The 18298-nt window shown below is 35.7% G+C and overlaps 1 protein-coding gene across 2 annotated transcripts in view; it reads right to left on the reverse strand.

The window, feature by feature from the left end:
- LOC137014327 (guanine nucleotide exchange factor VAV3) overlaps positions 1-18298 on the reverse strand; it is a 91311-nt gene that overhangs the window by 48698 nt on the left and 24315 nt on the right. The window lies entirely within an intron of this gene.

Here is an 18298-nt window from a genome sequence, read left to right on the forward strand (position 1 = left end):
AAGATTGATTCATCATCATCTACACGATCACCAAGAGTGTTCACCTCTCTGAACTTCCACACAGCTGCTTATGAGTGCTGAATAATCATGAAGCTCTTCATGTCATTTGACTCATTCAACACATCAACGCAAGGTTTTACGGTCAGGTCATGCACGAGTGTGCAACCAAATGCAAACAAACAACAAATATATGCATAATTAATTAATACTAAAACATAAAAATCATAACTTGTTATATTGCATAATTTCCAGCTGTATTTAAGGAGATGTCCATATCTATGATGAGCACATGGGTAGTTTGAGTATTCGAACCCGCAGCGCCTAGGGAAGATGTGTTCAGAAATCAATTGCAGTCACACAGCTCAGCTGAACTCTGTTGTGTGCATGACAACTGAATTACATTATGAATACTGAGCACAGCCTGAGTCAAGCAGGCAACTGCCAATCCATGCACGCTACTCTGACCGCTTTGCTCAGAGAAAGAGAGAGAAAGATATCTTTCCAGATTCAAGTCTTGCAAAGAGATCAGATCCAGTGCATTTGATCTTATGTGCAATCAGCCTGACATGTTGAAGGGAAATAATTTATCATAATTCATCTACATTGTTGGAGGTAGAAGGGATCAGTCAGTTTGACCTTTTGTGAATTAATGTGTCGGGTTTGCAATTTTGGGGGCAACCTAGAAACCTTGACTGTAAAACCCTACCTTGTGTTTCCCATAAGAATATAAACTTCATATATGCACTAAATGATGCTGTCAATGTCTTAAAGGTTCTAAACATGTACGGTTTTCTTTCTTCAGCAGAACACAAAAGGAGAAGTTTAAGAGAATGCTGACGCTGTTCTTTTGCATACAATGAAAGTGAACGGTGACCAACCTTTTAAGGTCAAGAAATGACAAAAAGTACCATAAAAGCACCATAAAAGTCAATATGACTAATATTAAAACTATATTCCAAGTCTTCTGAAATTTTGGACTACTTTTATGGTTTTTAATGGTGATTTCTTATTATTTTGGGTGATTGACAGCCCCTGGTCACCATTCACTTTCATAGCATGCAAAAGAGTAGCAAGAACATCCTGTCTAACATTTGTTTTTGTGTTCTACAAATAAAAAAATAAAAAAATAATACAGGTTTGGAACAAGTAAATGATAAATGTGTTTTTCTTCAAAAAAGCAAAAACTCTTGACATTCTGTAACCTCACTAACCCTAAACACGTAGGCGGAATGTGAAGCTGGATGTCTATCTGTTCGTTCATCTTATATACCGTACGCTGTGTTTGGGAAATCTCAGCTGGGATTTCCACCCTCCCACCCTCATATCAGCACCTCGCTATATTGTTACACTTCAAAACGGAAATGACATGATTTGTATTCAGGCCTGTCGCAGTAAGTTCCACCTGGTTTGGCAGTAAACATGCTGCAAATGTAGTGTTTTATGCTTTTCAAAGATCATGGATGGAGACACATCAGCGCTGATAAAAGACACACATGCGAACACAGGAAATTATAATAGTTAAAAGAGATGAATGGTTTGTCTGGCTTCCTGTTCAGGCGAGGAGCTGTACACTATGGCTCAGACGAACGGAGAAAATCTCAAAGGTGCAAGTGTTCATACTGTACAAGGATAACAGCTATTCACTGTGTTTCTCGTAAAAACCGGCACAGCACAGAACAGGAAGACCAAAAATGGAGCTGGTGCAAACTAAGCAATGGTTACTTTCACTTTCAAGAGGTAACAAACCATCAGGCCATGTTTCATCATAGCAAAAAATAGCACAAGAGCTTTTTATATATGACACAAAGTTAAAACATTTCTAAGAGTGCTAGGGAAAATTTGAGCGCCTGACAAGCCGCATTTAGAAACGGGAAGGTACATTGAGAGTTAAAGACAACTGGAAAAAGATTTACAAAACAGAAAGAAAAGCCCCTTTATTTCCAGAATTTGATTGCATCCGTAAGGGCTTACGTAACAGGTTGAAGAAGAGGAAAGGGTGGAAATAGTATCTAACAGGTGGCGTGCTTCAAAGACCCCCTGTAAACCCAGCAAAAGTGAGTCAGGGTTGATCCATGACCTTAAACTGTTTCCTAAGGATTCCAACAATAGTGGGAATGTTTATCTCTCTGTGAATGTTGAGAGACTTGCCTCTGAAAAAGATTGTTTCTGTTTCTTCTAAGTGTGCAGAGATGAAAGTTTTCAGGTTGGTTTGTAGATGCACATTCACTGAAGTGACAGCAGTAAGATTTCGCTATGACTCTTAAGTGTGCTCAGTGAGTCTAGTTTCATGTTCTAAAAAAAACCATTGTGGCCTTTTTCCTTATTTATAATTCAATACAAAGAAATTGCACAAAAACAGAGAAAAGAGAAACATAACTTTTAAATAATCAGGTCAAATCAGCTCATGATTTGTTTGAAAACAACAATATAATATAATATAATATAATATAATATAATATAATATAATATAATATAATATAATATAATATAATATAATATAATATAATATAATTAATATAATATAATATAATATAATATAATATAATATAATATAATATAATATAATATAATATAATATAATATAATATAATATAATATATGTGACCCTGGACCACAAAACCAGTCACAATTTGCACATGTATATTTTTAGCAATAGCGAACAATACATTGCATGGGTCAAAATTATCGATTTTTCTTTTTATTTCTTTTCATAAATATATCAAAAACGTATTTTTGTAAGTAATATGCATTGCTAAGGACTTCATTTGGACAACTTTAAAGGCGATTTCACAATATTTAGATTTTTTGCACCGTCAGATTCCAGAGTTTCAAATAGTTTTATCTCGGCTAAATATTATCCTATCATAACAAAACACACATCAATGGAAAGCTTATTTATAAAGAAACACTTATGACTGGTTTTGTAATATAATATAATAATTTAAAAATCTGTTATAAATATATATAAATAAATACATATAATTTAATTATATACACACACATTTTATTTTATATATGTAATTAATTAATTTATATATATGTATATATAAATATATTAATTAATATTTTACTAATATAAATTAGTTACACATAAAATAAAATGTGTGTGTGTGTGTGTGTGTGTGTGTGTGTGTGTGTGTGTGTGTGTGTGTGTGTGTGTGTGTGTGTGTGTGTGTGTGTGTGTGTGTGTGTGTGTGTGTGTGTGTGTGTGTGTGTGTGCGTGCGTGCGCACATGTTTTATTTTATATGTAAAATCATTAAAAGCTACTTAAAATGTCCTAATAGAACTAAAGCCTAATCCTGGCTTAATCTATCAATCTTAATCAGTCTGTAAAACCAGGCCATACTAATTTATTTATAATTAGTATATATACATTAAGGTGGCCTTAGTTCAATTGGGACATTTAAGTAGCTTTTATAAACATACCTTAGAAAAAAAAAAAAAAAAACATTACTGGTGTCCATCTTGAGACAAAACAATGGAACTGATATATTTTAAGATAGGCCAGTGTAAGTTGCTTTTAATTAAAAACATGCATTTTAGTCTGTGAAACTGGGGGTAGATGTGAGGAAAATCATCCTCACAATGCCAAATTTGCTGACATCAGTTAAACAAAGTAGACTGCAAGTTGAAGAACAACTCTGAACAATGTAATTAACACACATTAAGGAACCACAGTCTCTGAATCACAGGCACCAGGTCAGGGACTTCCAGGGAGATTTACTGGTGTTTTTAAGCACCATCTGATTAAAACTTACATACGTCAGCCTCTTGTCAATGAAAGGAGGCGCTTAACTTTCAAAAAATGTGGACTGTCAACGCTAGAAAGTCTAAATGTTCTGTTATTATATTAGGACATTATTTGGGGCATGTCTAAATACAGATTTACGTGACTGTTATTTTCTAGCAATAAAAAAATTAAATAAACATCTATTCAAAAAAAGTTAATATGTTTAAAGCTAGCTAGTTCTCATGCTACAGTAGGTCATTTTAAAAGCAAAGTACCCTATTTGTGGTAAGTGCCACCCATATTATCTCCCATCTATCATCAAACTGCAAGAGCATGTTTCCTGTCTGTCTCATGGTGTCTTTATCTGTCTCAATCTATCCTCTGCCCTTTAATGTCTCAAGTACAGAGCATGGCACAGATAAACTAATTAGATAGATGGCATCAGCAGTCCACATACAAGGTCACTGTGGCAAGATCTATTCAAATACACTTACAAAAATGCAGGTAACACACACAAACACACACACACCAGATCCACAGTTTTATGTTTACTGGACAGTCAAAGTTTAACTCCTACTTAAAGCATAAGAAGAATCCACACATCACAGACATCTGAGTGAGCAAAAAACAAACTGGATGCTTTACTTACAACAGAACAGTGAGATAATTAATATACAAACATTGTACCAAACAGACATATACTGTTTATTTGCAATAAATAAAAGTCTAAAAAAAGAAAGAGCATACCTGCATAAGGATGCTCGGACTATTTATAATATGTTGTGCTGTGATGTAGTTTTATACAATTACTCATTTACAGAATGCATTTTCACTCTTGGACTTTGCAGTCAGCTAATTAAAAAATGACAAATTACACAGGAATTCCTAAGTACAAATATTCCATACAGTCTCTCATTTAATAATGGCTATGGCCATTAAGGTAGAGCCACTGTAATCAAGTGGACTATTTTAAGGATGTCTTTAATACCTTTCTGGACATCGAAAAAGGTGCAATGACGTTGCTGTAGTTCAGATACCCTCGGATTTTATCAAAAATATCTTAATTTGTCTTCCAAAGATGAGGTTTTACAGGTTTAGGACGCCATGAGGGTGAGTACTTAATGACAGAAATGTCATTTTTGGGTGAACTAACCCTTTAATTAGACAGACATTAATGCATTTCATAATTGTTTTGTCTTTTACATAAAATACAGGCCACATAGAAAGTTAACATGCATATTTAAAACTAGTCTCCAAAAATCACGTCAATTTGATAGTAAAAAAAGCTGTAAAATTATCACTTTCTAATCCCCGCTGATCTTCTCCATAATAACGCTGTACTATAATTTTGCACTCAGTAAGCCTCAATCAGATGTTAAAATCCCCCAGCAGCCTTTGTGGTCTATTTCTGTTCTTCTGTCTAAAAGCAGACATGCGTTGTCTCGTATAGACTCAAGTGAAAGACCATTATGGCTTGCAGATTTTAAATATCCACTCTCTTATCTGTACCTCTTTGAGGTTTTAAAGCATGTTCCTGAATCGTTCCTTACTTACTTTTACATTCCAGATCAGTGATTATGGATCACTGGAGCTTAATATAATGTCATTCACAGACCTCAGAGGACATCTGACTGACATCGGTACAGAAGCTGTTTAATGGGTCCCAAGACTGTCAAGGTGATATCTAACATGACAATGAAATTAATTTTTAATTCAGTTACATTTTTTCCATTTTTATGCAAATTAATTATTCATTTCACTCATCTGCGCTTTCATGGATGTACCGGATAATTAAAGCGGAGCTCAGACACAGTACAATACTGCCTTATAAATAAAACGACAACAGAATACACTTACAGATGTTTAAGCTGAAGAACGACATGACCAGCCAGAATGAGATGACTGAAAATGAACAACTTTCATTTGCATATTTAAAAACTCCTTTGTTGAACTCTTTCATTATAGCTCTTAAGGCCATAAACAGAGTCCGCTTTATACCTTTTTTCCATAGATCTCAAAGCCTGTGAACTGAAAGCTCCCTTTAATTTACTAAAAAAAAATGCATCTGATTTCAACAAAAAACACTCATCTGATGGAATAATCAAGTAGCTATAACATTAAGGGAGCACAAAATGAAAATGTTTGAATCTTCAAACAGCTCTTATATAAAACAACATTATTCTGAGTCAGTGAGTTGAACTCAAGAACTTGATCAGTGAATGAACTGTGGACTGGACTGAACAAATGATCCCAAATCTGACTGATTTGTTCACAAATTACAGCTCAGCTCACTGGCTGCATCCGAAAATATGTTCTTTATAGTATAAATGTGTGTAGTATGAATGTAATTTGGACGTATTGCATTCAAAATGTTGTCATTATCATATGACATGCATCAGTTGCATCACTTAGTAAAATATCCATCGTATGCAGACTTCAGGATCTCGCCGGATATACTTCTTTTGTCACATATTGTTTTTCACCTACTACATTTCGGATGCAGCCACTAACTTCTTTTGAACCAGCTGATCCAGTTCACACATTGGACTGAACAAATGATTCAGAAACCTGATTGATTTGTTCACTAATTACAGTTCTCACTGACTCAATAATCAGGTCACATGTTCAACAGGTCACTGAAGGGGGAAGAGTGAATCTTTAGATTTTGTCATACAAGTCATGTGTTTTTTGTCATTTTTAGAACTTAAACCAGCCATTATCTTTATGACCTGTATTAAGATTCATTCTTTTAACTTCTTGTTCCACAGAAGAAATAGAAACAATTGATTGTCTGCTTTTTCATACTGATACTATTCAGAACATCTGCAGTTTGATTCGTTTGCGAGACAAAAACATAAACTTCACGAACAGGATGAAATTTACTTTCTGGCCTTTACAACTGTGTTTGCAATATCACCATTTTTGGCAAATCCATCCTAAACTCTACGCCAATGTTCTAGGAGGCGAAAACAACACTGCACAGACAGAACCGGTGCTCACGTGGCAACATATTCACAACAAGTCCTGAGTAATACTCAGCTGAAAACCCCAACGCTAACACTGATCTGTGCCAGGTGGATCCGACTGGAGAGGAAACAGCTGCTTTTATGACCTACATAATGATCTCAGCTCATTGCATGCTGTATTTTTTTATGAAAAATTATAATTTCCTTGTAACGTGAGTCAATATAATTTAAACAGCACACTACTATATGAGACATGGTGGTTATAAAAAGGAACTTCATGAACCCAAGATCTTTATCACAATATGAAAATGATAACTTGCATTTTCTGCATTTATGTTTCACAACCAACTCAAATTCCACAGAGCTTCTCCCGCACCCACACACTGCCCACACAGCCGAGAGATTTAGTCCTCCTGTGCCCTGAGGTATCATCCTTCAGGAACAAAAATGTATGTATGCAGAGCAAATTTCAACTGAATGTCACCTATTGACAAGACAGATTCATAGTGGAGTACAATCTCTCATGTGTTCACTTCTGTTTTCATGACATTGGTTTGCTTTGACAGCTATGCCACAATTAATATGCATGTTTTATATGCAACCGATTTAAAAAAGTAATTAACATACTGAGCTTATGAAATGCAAATAATCACATTATATAACAATATTCATTGAGAAGCCCATGAACAAAAGTATTACAAAGCATATTAATGAACATTTTATTACGTTTTTTCATGACTTTATAAGGCAATATCACACATAGTAGCAGAATCACAACAGGAAAAACGCAATCGTGATGTGATGGGCTGTTCCTTTTATACAACACTTCAGTATAAGTTCAAATTCAGTAACGAACATTTTAAACACAATACACAATATTTCCAGTCATTTTTCTATTTTGCTCCGAAAATAGTTCCAAACAAAGAAGTAGAAGCATTGCATGTTTCTTAACACACGGTGGTTCCTGAATGAATCAGAATGTTTGAATGAATTGGTTCTGTTAAGTTAATGATTCAGTGAATAACTTGTTTCGCTCCTGCATTAAAAGAATCAGTTGAATGAATGATTTAGTGACTAATTTATAACTTTTAGATCCTGAATGAATCAGCATTTGGAACAAAAGAGTTGAATTAATGATTCAATGACTCGTTTATAACTATCTTCAATCCTGAATGAATCAGCGTTTTTTAACAAATCGGCTGAATGAATGATTTATTGACTTATTTATATCTTTAAGATCCTGAATGAATCAACATTTTGAATAAATCAGTTGAATGAATGATTCAATGAGTCACTCATAAAGACTTGCCACCACCTACTGGTGTATTGATGTAACCTGCAGCAACAATAAAAGAAAACAATTTTCTTTTAATTTACACTATAGTCTATATTTTATAAGAATTCATTAAACATTACTGGCAACTATGAAATTTATAAAAATCAACACACACTCTTACACCTTAGGGTTATGTCTTGTCCCTCAACACATAAACAATACTGTGTGACTGAAGTTCCTTCTGTGACATTTTTATGAAAAAGTTATGCTAAAATATTACGTGTATGTATTATCATCCATGTACGTGGATTTAAAACAAAATCTGTTCCTGGCTGCAATTTCAGTGGAGCGCTTAAGACCCTCATGACAGTCTTTCTGGAGAACTGTTTAAAAGGCTTTTGGAGGACATCTTTTCTAAAGCACACAGCTTTGAGCTTCACTGGAGCTGACTAGGATCCAAACAGATGGCTCGGGGGTGCGCTGGAAAAGAAAAATCTCAAATCTGCAAGCAAAAATATCTCTAATTGGCTTTTAAAATGACACCTTCAGTATAAAGCCTCGCAATGCCACACATTTAAAGATCAAACAGCTCATAACTGCTTCAAGCTTGATTCGGCTTTTGTGTTTTCGTACCAAGCGCCCACTACAGACTGAAATATATCAGCCTTTGCAGCCCACTTTGAGGAGATATGCAGCTTGAACATGATGTGTAAATAGGACACTAAGGTGGTACAGAGTGTTTGATGTTTCCAGATCTCTACACAGGACCCTTAGCGGTTATGATGAGAGAGGGTTAGACACGCTCTGCAAAAAGCCCCATCTGTGATGGCACTGACCGCAGCAAGGAACCATGCACACGAAAACACACACCTGCCTTTCATCTTCTCAGTGAGAAACATTGGAGAGGAAGCAAGCAGCTTTAGCAGTTGTTCTGATTTTTCAGTACGTTTCAGGAAATGTATGATAATTTAGATAGTTCCTCTTAAAATATGACATGGCAAAATTATGTATACTGTACATAAAAGCTTTGTTCCATAGTATTTTATTTTTATTTTGGAGTTTTCCATTTTATTTTCAGGTTTTAGTAATTGAGTTGAGTGTATTTTTTGTGTGGATTGAGTAGATTGTTTGCATTTTTTAAAACATGTCTACTTCTGTGACATTTTATGACAACTCTCGGAGTGTTTAGCATGGTAATGGATATGCCAATGTTGATACGTTTGGTTTCGACGGAATAAATCTGCTACGCAGCTGTTGTTGGTTATTGCTGCTGCTGCAAAGCAAGTAGGGACTTGCTACTGCCAATACATACACAACATGTTGCTGCTGTACAAAATAGTATACATGAATTTCCCATAGCAGATCTACACAGGTGGAGCTGGAGAAGGTGGGGAGTTTCTGAAAGTGCGCTGCAAACTGCTAGAGTAAATGCTGACCAAGTATTTGAAAGTTGAGCAGCAAGCCCATTGGCTACTGATACAACAGGAACCAATCAGCTGTGCCCTATAAAGAACGACATGATTGCAAGCTGATTGAGTTAAGGACCAGTCTGTGCCATCTAGAGTTTCATGATCGAACATTGTAAATTTTTTTATTCATTTTTATTTTAGTTTTAGTTTTTATTATCAAGTTACACTAAATAAAAATTTGAAATGGTCATTTGGCAACTAGCAGAAATAAAATAAACAAATCTATTTTATTTTATGTTATTTTATTTTATTTCAGTTAACATTCATGTCATTTCAAGTAACTTTTTTATGGTTTTAGTTTTAGTTAACCATTGGCACTTTTTCACATGGTTTCGCATGGTACGGTTTGGTACAGCTCAATATGGCTCAATTTTTGACGCTTTTCCACTGCACGGGATGGCTCTGTACAGCTCGCTTAAATAGTACCACCTCTGTAGTGGTTCCAAGCGTGCTGTACCGATACTAAATGTGACATGTAAACACTGCAGATCACTGATAGAAAGAAAGAATGCTGCAGAAAGAATCGTCACTGCCAGCGTCATTGGATTTAAAACACGAGACACCAAACCCGCTAGATTTAAGTAGTCAGTAACAGCCTGTTCACGTGATTTTTTTTTAAACGACTTCTGTTAAATGACCATCGCACGCAACTTGAAAAAAGAATGTATGTATTGTGGATGTATTGTGGTCAGTAGACGAGGTGCAGACTCGTTGGTAGCCGAGGAGCGGATTCACAGCAGCAGAGGTGGCGCAACTATACGATTAGTCTATAATCCCACTCGTTTTGAAGCGGTACTAAACTGCGGTGGAAAAGCAAAGAAAAAGTAAAGTGAGCTGAGCCGAGTAGTACCACACAGTGGAAAAGCACCAAATAACTAACTGTCATTGAACCTCAAATATGACCAATTTGACACACAAAAGCAACAACTCTGCATGCCACACTGACAGATTTGACTCAACTAATTTCGATAGTTAGGTGTTACCATGCTGCTAAGCCATTTATGTGATTTTTTTTTTTTTTTTTTTTTTTTTTTTTACACAGAGCCAGATGCAATGCATTCTGAGATTGCTTCTGCTAAGGAACAGTGACAGTAACCTAATGTAATTTTTTGAGAGCCCAGTTCTCCCATTGACAGATGTGTTCAAGGGTATTGGTTTCAGGAAGGGTTTGGTGTCTACACACACACTTCATCTAAACACCCCCATCCCCCTCCGTCATGGGGCCCCATGAGTCGACCACAGGAAGCATGAGTAAGCTCGCAACTCAACCTTCAGGGAACGCCACGTAGTAAGAGGTCGACGAGTCAGGAAAGAGGAAGTGTGAATGCTTTCCAGCAGTTTACAGCTCTCTGCTCGGGGGCATGTGACTCTGTGACTGGGGTTATAGCCAAGCAGACAGAAACACAGACACAGAGAGAGAGAGACAGCTACACAACCAGGGATCAGCTTCTGTCAGAGGCCTGATGAAACCCCTGCATGTAATTATTGACTCATGACATTTAAATCTTCTGCATACATAAATATGCGCACATAGGTACTGTATATGAACTACATGCACGTTTATATACAGTATATTTATAGAAGCGTGCACAATATATGTGAGCAGCTGAGTTCACAGCATTGTCCTGCTATTTTAAAAAGCATTTTTCTTCAGTGTTCATTGTCAGAAAGTCTAATCCTAAATATTAAACATTTAAATTAAAAAGTAAATGTAAGTAAGTAGTGCCTTATGGGATCCAAATAAGGGAAACAATATAATAAATTGGAAAACTGTTAGAATTCACTTCTGCTCAGTTCAGTGAGAGTGCACTGGATATCATCAATGCGTGTCATCGAGGAGAGTCAGACCGCTTGACACACACACCTCCTCACACACGCCTGTGTGTGATGTGTGTTCTCATTCTGAGAGCCTGACACTTCACATCACCACACACTCTTGACTAATAGCAGATGTCAGATGCTGTAGTTCCTTTCAAAGAGCTCTGCAGATGCACATCCCGAATTGTACCCCTCAGGCCTGAACTGCTTCTAACACTCGACGAAACAATGGTTCCTAAGTACCATCATTCAGTGTAACATGTCTTACATTCTGTGGTGAGATTACATGGTTTATATAACACCTGCTAACAGCTGCACTTGTTTCCAATACAGTTAGCATATGTTACTAAGCTAATATGTTACTCTAATAAACACAAACTGAATTAGTCGATTTTAATTAGATGGAGCTATTTTTTTAATACTCGTCAGCATTAAATGAAATATAAGTATCAAAATTTCTCTCAATTTTTTCCACAGCAAGAACATTTTTAACTTTTGGAACATCATACACATCAAAGATGTGCCTACGTTGCTGTCAGCTCACTAGGTTTTTACAGACAGATGACCATGAATACCCTCAAATGGTTTTCAACAGCAACCACACCGCATCCATTATTGAAAAACCTTGTCACTCGATACTCAATAAACTCCACATCCGCTCATGAACAAGAGCCTTGAAGGGCACTTCACCCTCAGGACTATGCATGTCTGCATAGGCTTAACTGTGCATTCAATGTCCAAATAGTAATAAAAATAGTAAAGACAGAGACAAATAAAGAGAGAGGCAAGCTGGCGAAGTGACAGAAGCTATTGATTATTGTTCTTCTCCTTAATGGCAGTGATTATATTTAACTATGGAAATCCAATAGCAGGACAGATGTCTTTTTCTCTATTGTCTATATTCCAATGAGTGATTTTTTTGTCTTCTGATCTTCTTCTCTCTCTTCCAAAGCCCATAAGCATTCAACATATATACAAACTCAAATCTAATCACTTATATGATAAATATGACACTCAACAACAATGACAGTTTATAAGAAATGACAGTCACAGGAGCCCACGAGATTTGTTGGTTAATCATTTTGACACAATTCCGTAGGAAATTCTGTGACTTCACCGCTTCAGCTCAAGGTTCACAAAACTGACATTAAGGAGAACTTTACCCATCTGTATTCATTGGGTCCAACATGCAAAGTCAGCCTGTGCACTGAAAATGCAGAAGCAAATCCATTTGAACTTATTTCCATTAATTCATCAGCAGCATGTGGATCAGAATAGAACAGAAGTGCTGATGATGGGATCACATGACTGATGTTCTAATAACATCATGGGATATGGCATAATCAAGCTTGTAAGCAAATTCTCAGTTATGACATCAAATGTAAGTGCCTAAAAATCTAACAGCTGCTTGTCTAAGATTCCAATTGATTTTCTTCATGAAACAAACTAATTTTCTGAGCTAAATAGATGGTAGCAGAAAAACTGTTAAAGTCAACATGGGTTGCATTCAGGGTTATTATCGTTAACTAAAACTATTAAAGTAATTTTTGTTAATTAAAATAAACCTGAAATAAAATATAAATATTAGAAGAAACTAATATTAAATGATTAACTTAAACTAAATGATTAAAAAATTATAAATGTTGCATTGGCAAGTAAGTGAAAGAAGTTTAAGTTGAAGCACTAAAATTACTAACTAGAAATAAGTAGGAATTAAAATAAAAGTAAATACATTTTAACCCTCAGGGGTCTGAGGTTTTTTGGGGCCCTGGAGAAAGTTTGACATGCCCTGACATTTGTGCTTTTTTCAGTTGTTCATAAACGTATTAATGGAAAAAGTGTCATTACACTGTATTCAGCACAAACTAGGCTACCATAATATGTGAGGAACGTGTATGTACATGTTTGTATTTTTGAAGGAATAACGTTTATGCATGGTTATTGAAAAAACAAAAGTCACTGAAATAAAGCCAAAAAATATATATATTAAACCTGTGTTCACAAGACTTCTGGGTATTGGAGGTTGTAGACTAGAGTTTTTGCTTAAAAATGAGGTAAAAAATTATGCTGCCTGCTTGTTTATATAAAACAATAGAGAGATTTAAATTTTCTAAAACATCTTTGGTCAAGAAACACAGTATATGTGGAGGTGTGAATCATCATGAATAATGGGTGATTCTCACCTGAGAAGACAAAAGATAATAAAGAGCTCTAATGAGCTGCATAAATAATGAGCTCTTTCAGTCAGGTAGGCTGTGAAAAAATCATGTCTCAGCTCATCATGGTGTAAATCAAACATACAGAAAAAACTGCAATACTGTGAAATATTATTACAATTTAAAATAATGGTATTCTATTATATACTTTAAAATATAATGCATTTCTGTGATGCAAAGTGTCTGAACAGTTATGTTACCTCTATGGCATTTCATATAGGCTTTTAGCTTAAAAGCATGCACATTTGGAGAAATATTGATGGATTCTCATATGTTTGTCAATTTTCTATACAGAGGAGTAATATTTATTCAATATTTATTGTCATTACTATGAGCGCTGGATACTGTTTTCAATTCATACTTGCAGCCGGAGGGCGCTCTGTACACCTTTAGTCCACAAATCCATATAAAGAAGAAGAAGAACCAGGAACTAACTGCATGTCTTCTAGAGCTCGCTAACCATGGCTTTAACATCCAAATAAACACTTTTCAAGACAATAAATACACGATTGAGATGATGTATGCATGCATTGCCTCAGAATTTGCCTCTGAATAGCGCTGGCTCCGTGGGCGTGGCCGCATTAGCGGATAATGAGCTGAATCAAGGACTTCTGACATGGCTCTCTTTTCAAACAGATTACATAAACACAGATTTTTTGTTTTCGATTTGACTTGCACAATTTAAAACCTGACATTTCAACGCGTCTTTAGACAGAAGTCTCATTTTTTTGTGATTAGTATTCACTAAGTTTCAGTTCATTTTCTGAGAACTATCAGATTGGAGTTCGTTCAGACGGAGACAAGAGATCATGCATCATGTTAGTTTTCTTTATTTTACAAAAAGCACAACATTTTGTTTTTACTCTGAGTGTACACAAATAAAAGAAGATATTCCACAGATTAAAATGGTGTATAGCTCTTAATTGTATGTGCAACTGACGGAGTATTTTGAGTCTCTTTCACACTGGTTAGAAAAAAAACGCGGGGGTCACGCCAGCATGACCGCCGACCCAAGAGTGTTAAAATAAAAATACATTTATTTTAAAATAGGAATATTAAAAAAAAAAAAACTAAATACTAATAATAAAAATTACAGCATAAAAACAATAGCACAAAATAACTAAAAGTTAAACTAAATTCAAAGGGAAAATATAAAAATAAAAATTCACAATTTTAATAAAAACTATAAATATATACTGTAACTATAAATAACACTGGTTGCATTAGAATTTGTGTGTAATAACATTCACTAGTAGATCCTAAAAGGGAGATGGTTTTAAATAACACCATGTATTAAAAAACAAGGTCAATTCTTTTTTCCTGTGATGCAGGGGGACTTTCCATGAAATGCACCTGCTAAATAGCACTTAACTTAGAACACATCCATTTCATATAATTGAAATAATAAGTCATAATTGCCATTTAGCAAAGAGAGATTAGGTATCTTCTCTGATTGGAGGATAAGAAGCAGTGGATGAGACAGAAAGCGGGAGGACAGATAGATGAATAAGAAAGGAGGAGGTTTATGAATGGAATGATTTAGTTGAGGTGTCACTGTGGCTGTAAACATATAGACAAGCATCGATCAAGCTTAAAGCCCTGCAGCGCTAAAGCTTATTACAGGAGATCAATCGTTACGATCTATCAGCCAATGAGAAATCACATCATCACACCAGGCAACCCCGACACCACTGCATCAACAGCACAAATAAACACAAATTGTTACATGTAAAAGAAAACTAAAAAGTTAGAGTAAATGTATAAAGAAAAAAAGTAAAAAATTTAAGGTGAGATCTAATTCAATTTTAGTAAAAATTCCAATTCACATGCAGACTTAATTCACAGAAATTATTATTTGCCCTACTGTATCCATGTTCCTTTATTACAAACTTTCCATTAAAATTGCTTTCAGAACATTTGTGCTGCACTTGTGATAAAACAAGTGTTGGCAGAGTTGCCCACAGCGAGTGTCAGATGAATGGGACAGATGTTCTGTCAGTCATGTGGAAAAAATTGGTGATGTCTTACAGAGTGTCTAAATGTGTGTGTAAAGACTTTTCCCCCTTCTGTGCTTATGAATACATACACAAAGACTATATCAGACAAGAGAATCAACAGATGTGCGTGTACGGGATGCAGCTGTGAACAAGATCACATGACATACAGTAAGCTCTACTACATAACTGACAGTGAACTAAACTGTGTCAAACGTTTAAACATTGCACTTTATATAAAAGAAGGGTCAAGTGTACACGAGCCCCTTGCATACAGTATTTCTTTGCCAAAAGACACATTAGCTCTAACTTCAGTTTTGCTAAAAATTTAGTTTGACTTTGAAGCAACATCTATTTTTAAAGCATACTAGGATACATGGGGAGGTGTAACACCTCAAATGACTGACAGCTCACTTAAATGGTCGATTTTGTCACTCCATTAGCCTTCTGGAGTGAGTCTGGACGCAGCAGGGGTTGCATTTAATGGTGCAGCAAGCACTTTAAAAATATTATCACACCATCTGCATTATAAACAGCCAAAGATTTATATCTGAGTGTGATTTTTTGTAGATGTACAAATATTTAACTAATTTTTCATATTTTAGAGTTTGATTTAAAGAGGACCTATTGTGCCCCTTTTCACAAGATGTAATATAAGTCTCTGGTGTCCCCTGAATGTGTCTGTGAAGTTTCAGCTCAAAATAACCCACAGATAATTTATTACAGCTTGCCAAATTTGCTCCTATTTAGGTGTGAGCAAAAATATGCCATTTTTATGAGTGTCCCTTTAAATGTAAATGAGCTGCTGCTCCCTGCACACTTTCCAAAATAGAGGATTAGTTCACTTTCAAATAAAACTTTCCTGATAATTTACTCACCTCCATGTCATCCAAGATGTTCATGTCTTTCTTTCTTCAGTCGACATTCCAGGATTATTCTCCTTATGATGGACTTCAATGGCGTCCAAATGGTTGAAGGTCAAAATTACAGTTTCAGTGCAGCTTCAAAGGGCTTTAAACAATACCAGACGAGGAATAAGGAATAAGATAAGACCCTTATTCCTTGTCTGGTATCATTTAAACCCTTTGGAGGTCATTGAAGTCCACTATAAGGAGAATAATCCTGGAATGTTTTCATCAAAAACATTAATTTCTTTTCGACTGAAGAAAGAAAGTTTCTAAGATGATTAAAAGGTGCCCTAGAACCCTGTTTCACAAGATGTAATATAAGTCTAAGGTGTCCACTGAATGTGTCTGTGAAGTTTCAGCTCAAAATACCAAATTTTTTTAACCAAAATTAAATTTTTTAACTGCCTATTTTGGGGCATAATTAAAAAATGCGCCGATTCTGTGCGTGTCTCCTTTAAATGCTTGCGGTCCCCGCCCCCAAGCTCGCATCTCTGTAATACACTGCATAAACAAAGTTCACACAGCTAATATAACCCTCAAAATGGATCTTTACAAAGTGTTCGTCATGCAGCATATCAGATCATGTAAGTATGGTATTTATTTGGATGTTTACATTTATATTTATATTTATATTTATGCATTTGGCAGACGCTTTTATCCAAAGCGACTTACATTGCATTATACTATACATTTGTATCTGAGTATGTGCAATCCCTGGGATCGAACCCATGACCTTGGCATTGCTAGTGCCATGCTCTAACCACTGAGCTAGAACTCTGAATGAGTTTGAAAGTATTCTGCGGCTAATGGGGCTAAAGCTAACATTACACACTGTTGGAGAGATTTATAAAGAATGAAGTTTATGAATTATACAGACTGCAAGTGTTTAATAATGAAAATAACGACATGGCTTTGGTCTCCGTGAATACAGTAAGAAATGATGGTAACTTTAACCACATTTAACAGTACATTAGCAACATGCTAACGAAACATTTAGAAAGACAATTTACAAATATCACTAAATATATCATGATATCATGGATCATGTCAGTTATTATTGCTCCATCTGCCATTTTTCGCTATTGTCCTTGCTTGCTTACCTGCATAAAGTCTGTTGATTCGGCTGTGCAGCTCCAGATGTTAATACTGCCTTGTCTAATGCCTTGAACATGGGCTGGCGTATGCAAAAGTTGGGGCCGTACATATTAATGATCCGGACTGTTGCGTCACATTCGGTGTTATGTTGAGATTCGCCTGTTCTTTTGCACAAATCAAATTCACATAAGAAGGAGGAAACAATGGAGTTTGAGACTCACTGCATGTCGTTCCCATGTACTGAACTCTAATTATTTAACTATGCCGAGGTAAATTCAATTTTCAATTCTAGGGCACCTTTAAAATATGAGACTAAAAATAAAGGTTAGCTTTGTCCTTTTCCATCTTATTTAACAAATCCACATAAAAACCTTCTACAGTAAAACTGATGGCTTGCTGTTTACATGTTTATCTCCCTGAGGAGAAATATTACATGATCTCTCACAATATCACAGAACACTCAGAACTCATTTAGTGTCTGCTGCTCACGTTTCACAGCAGGTGAGAGAGAACTGACAAGTCGCTGAGGTTTGCCTTAGAAGACCCGTTGGGATTCAGGGGCTCTTGACTATATTGATCAGTGCAGAACCAGACCTGGGGCAAAACATCTGCCTGGGCCAATATGCTCTCTAATACACAATAATAATCCACTGTTAAAAATAGACACAGTTTTACTTTCTAAACATACATATGCCCATAATATAGTCAGTCCAACAAGCATGCAAACTAATTTGAAGATGTAATACGTGCAGACAATAGTGCCACACCCTCACAGAGGGCAGCCATATCCCCTGCTGTCATTCAATGATCTTTAATTAAACATAC

The sequence above is a fragment of the Chanodichthys erythropterus genome, chromosome 23 (assembly GCF_024489055.1).
Source record: "Chanodichthys erythropterus isolate Z2021 chromosome 23, ASM2448905v1, whole genome shotgun sequence".
NCBI lineage: Eukaryota > Metazoa > Chordata > Actinopteri > Cypriniformes > Xenocyprididae > Chanodichthys > Chanodichthys erythropterus.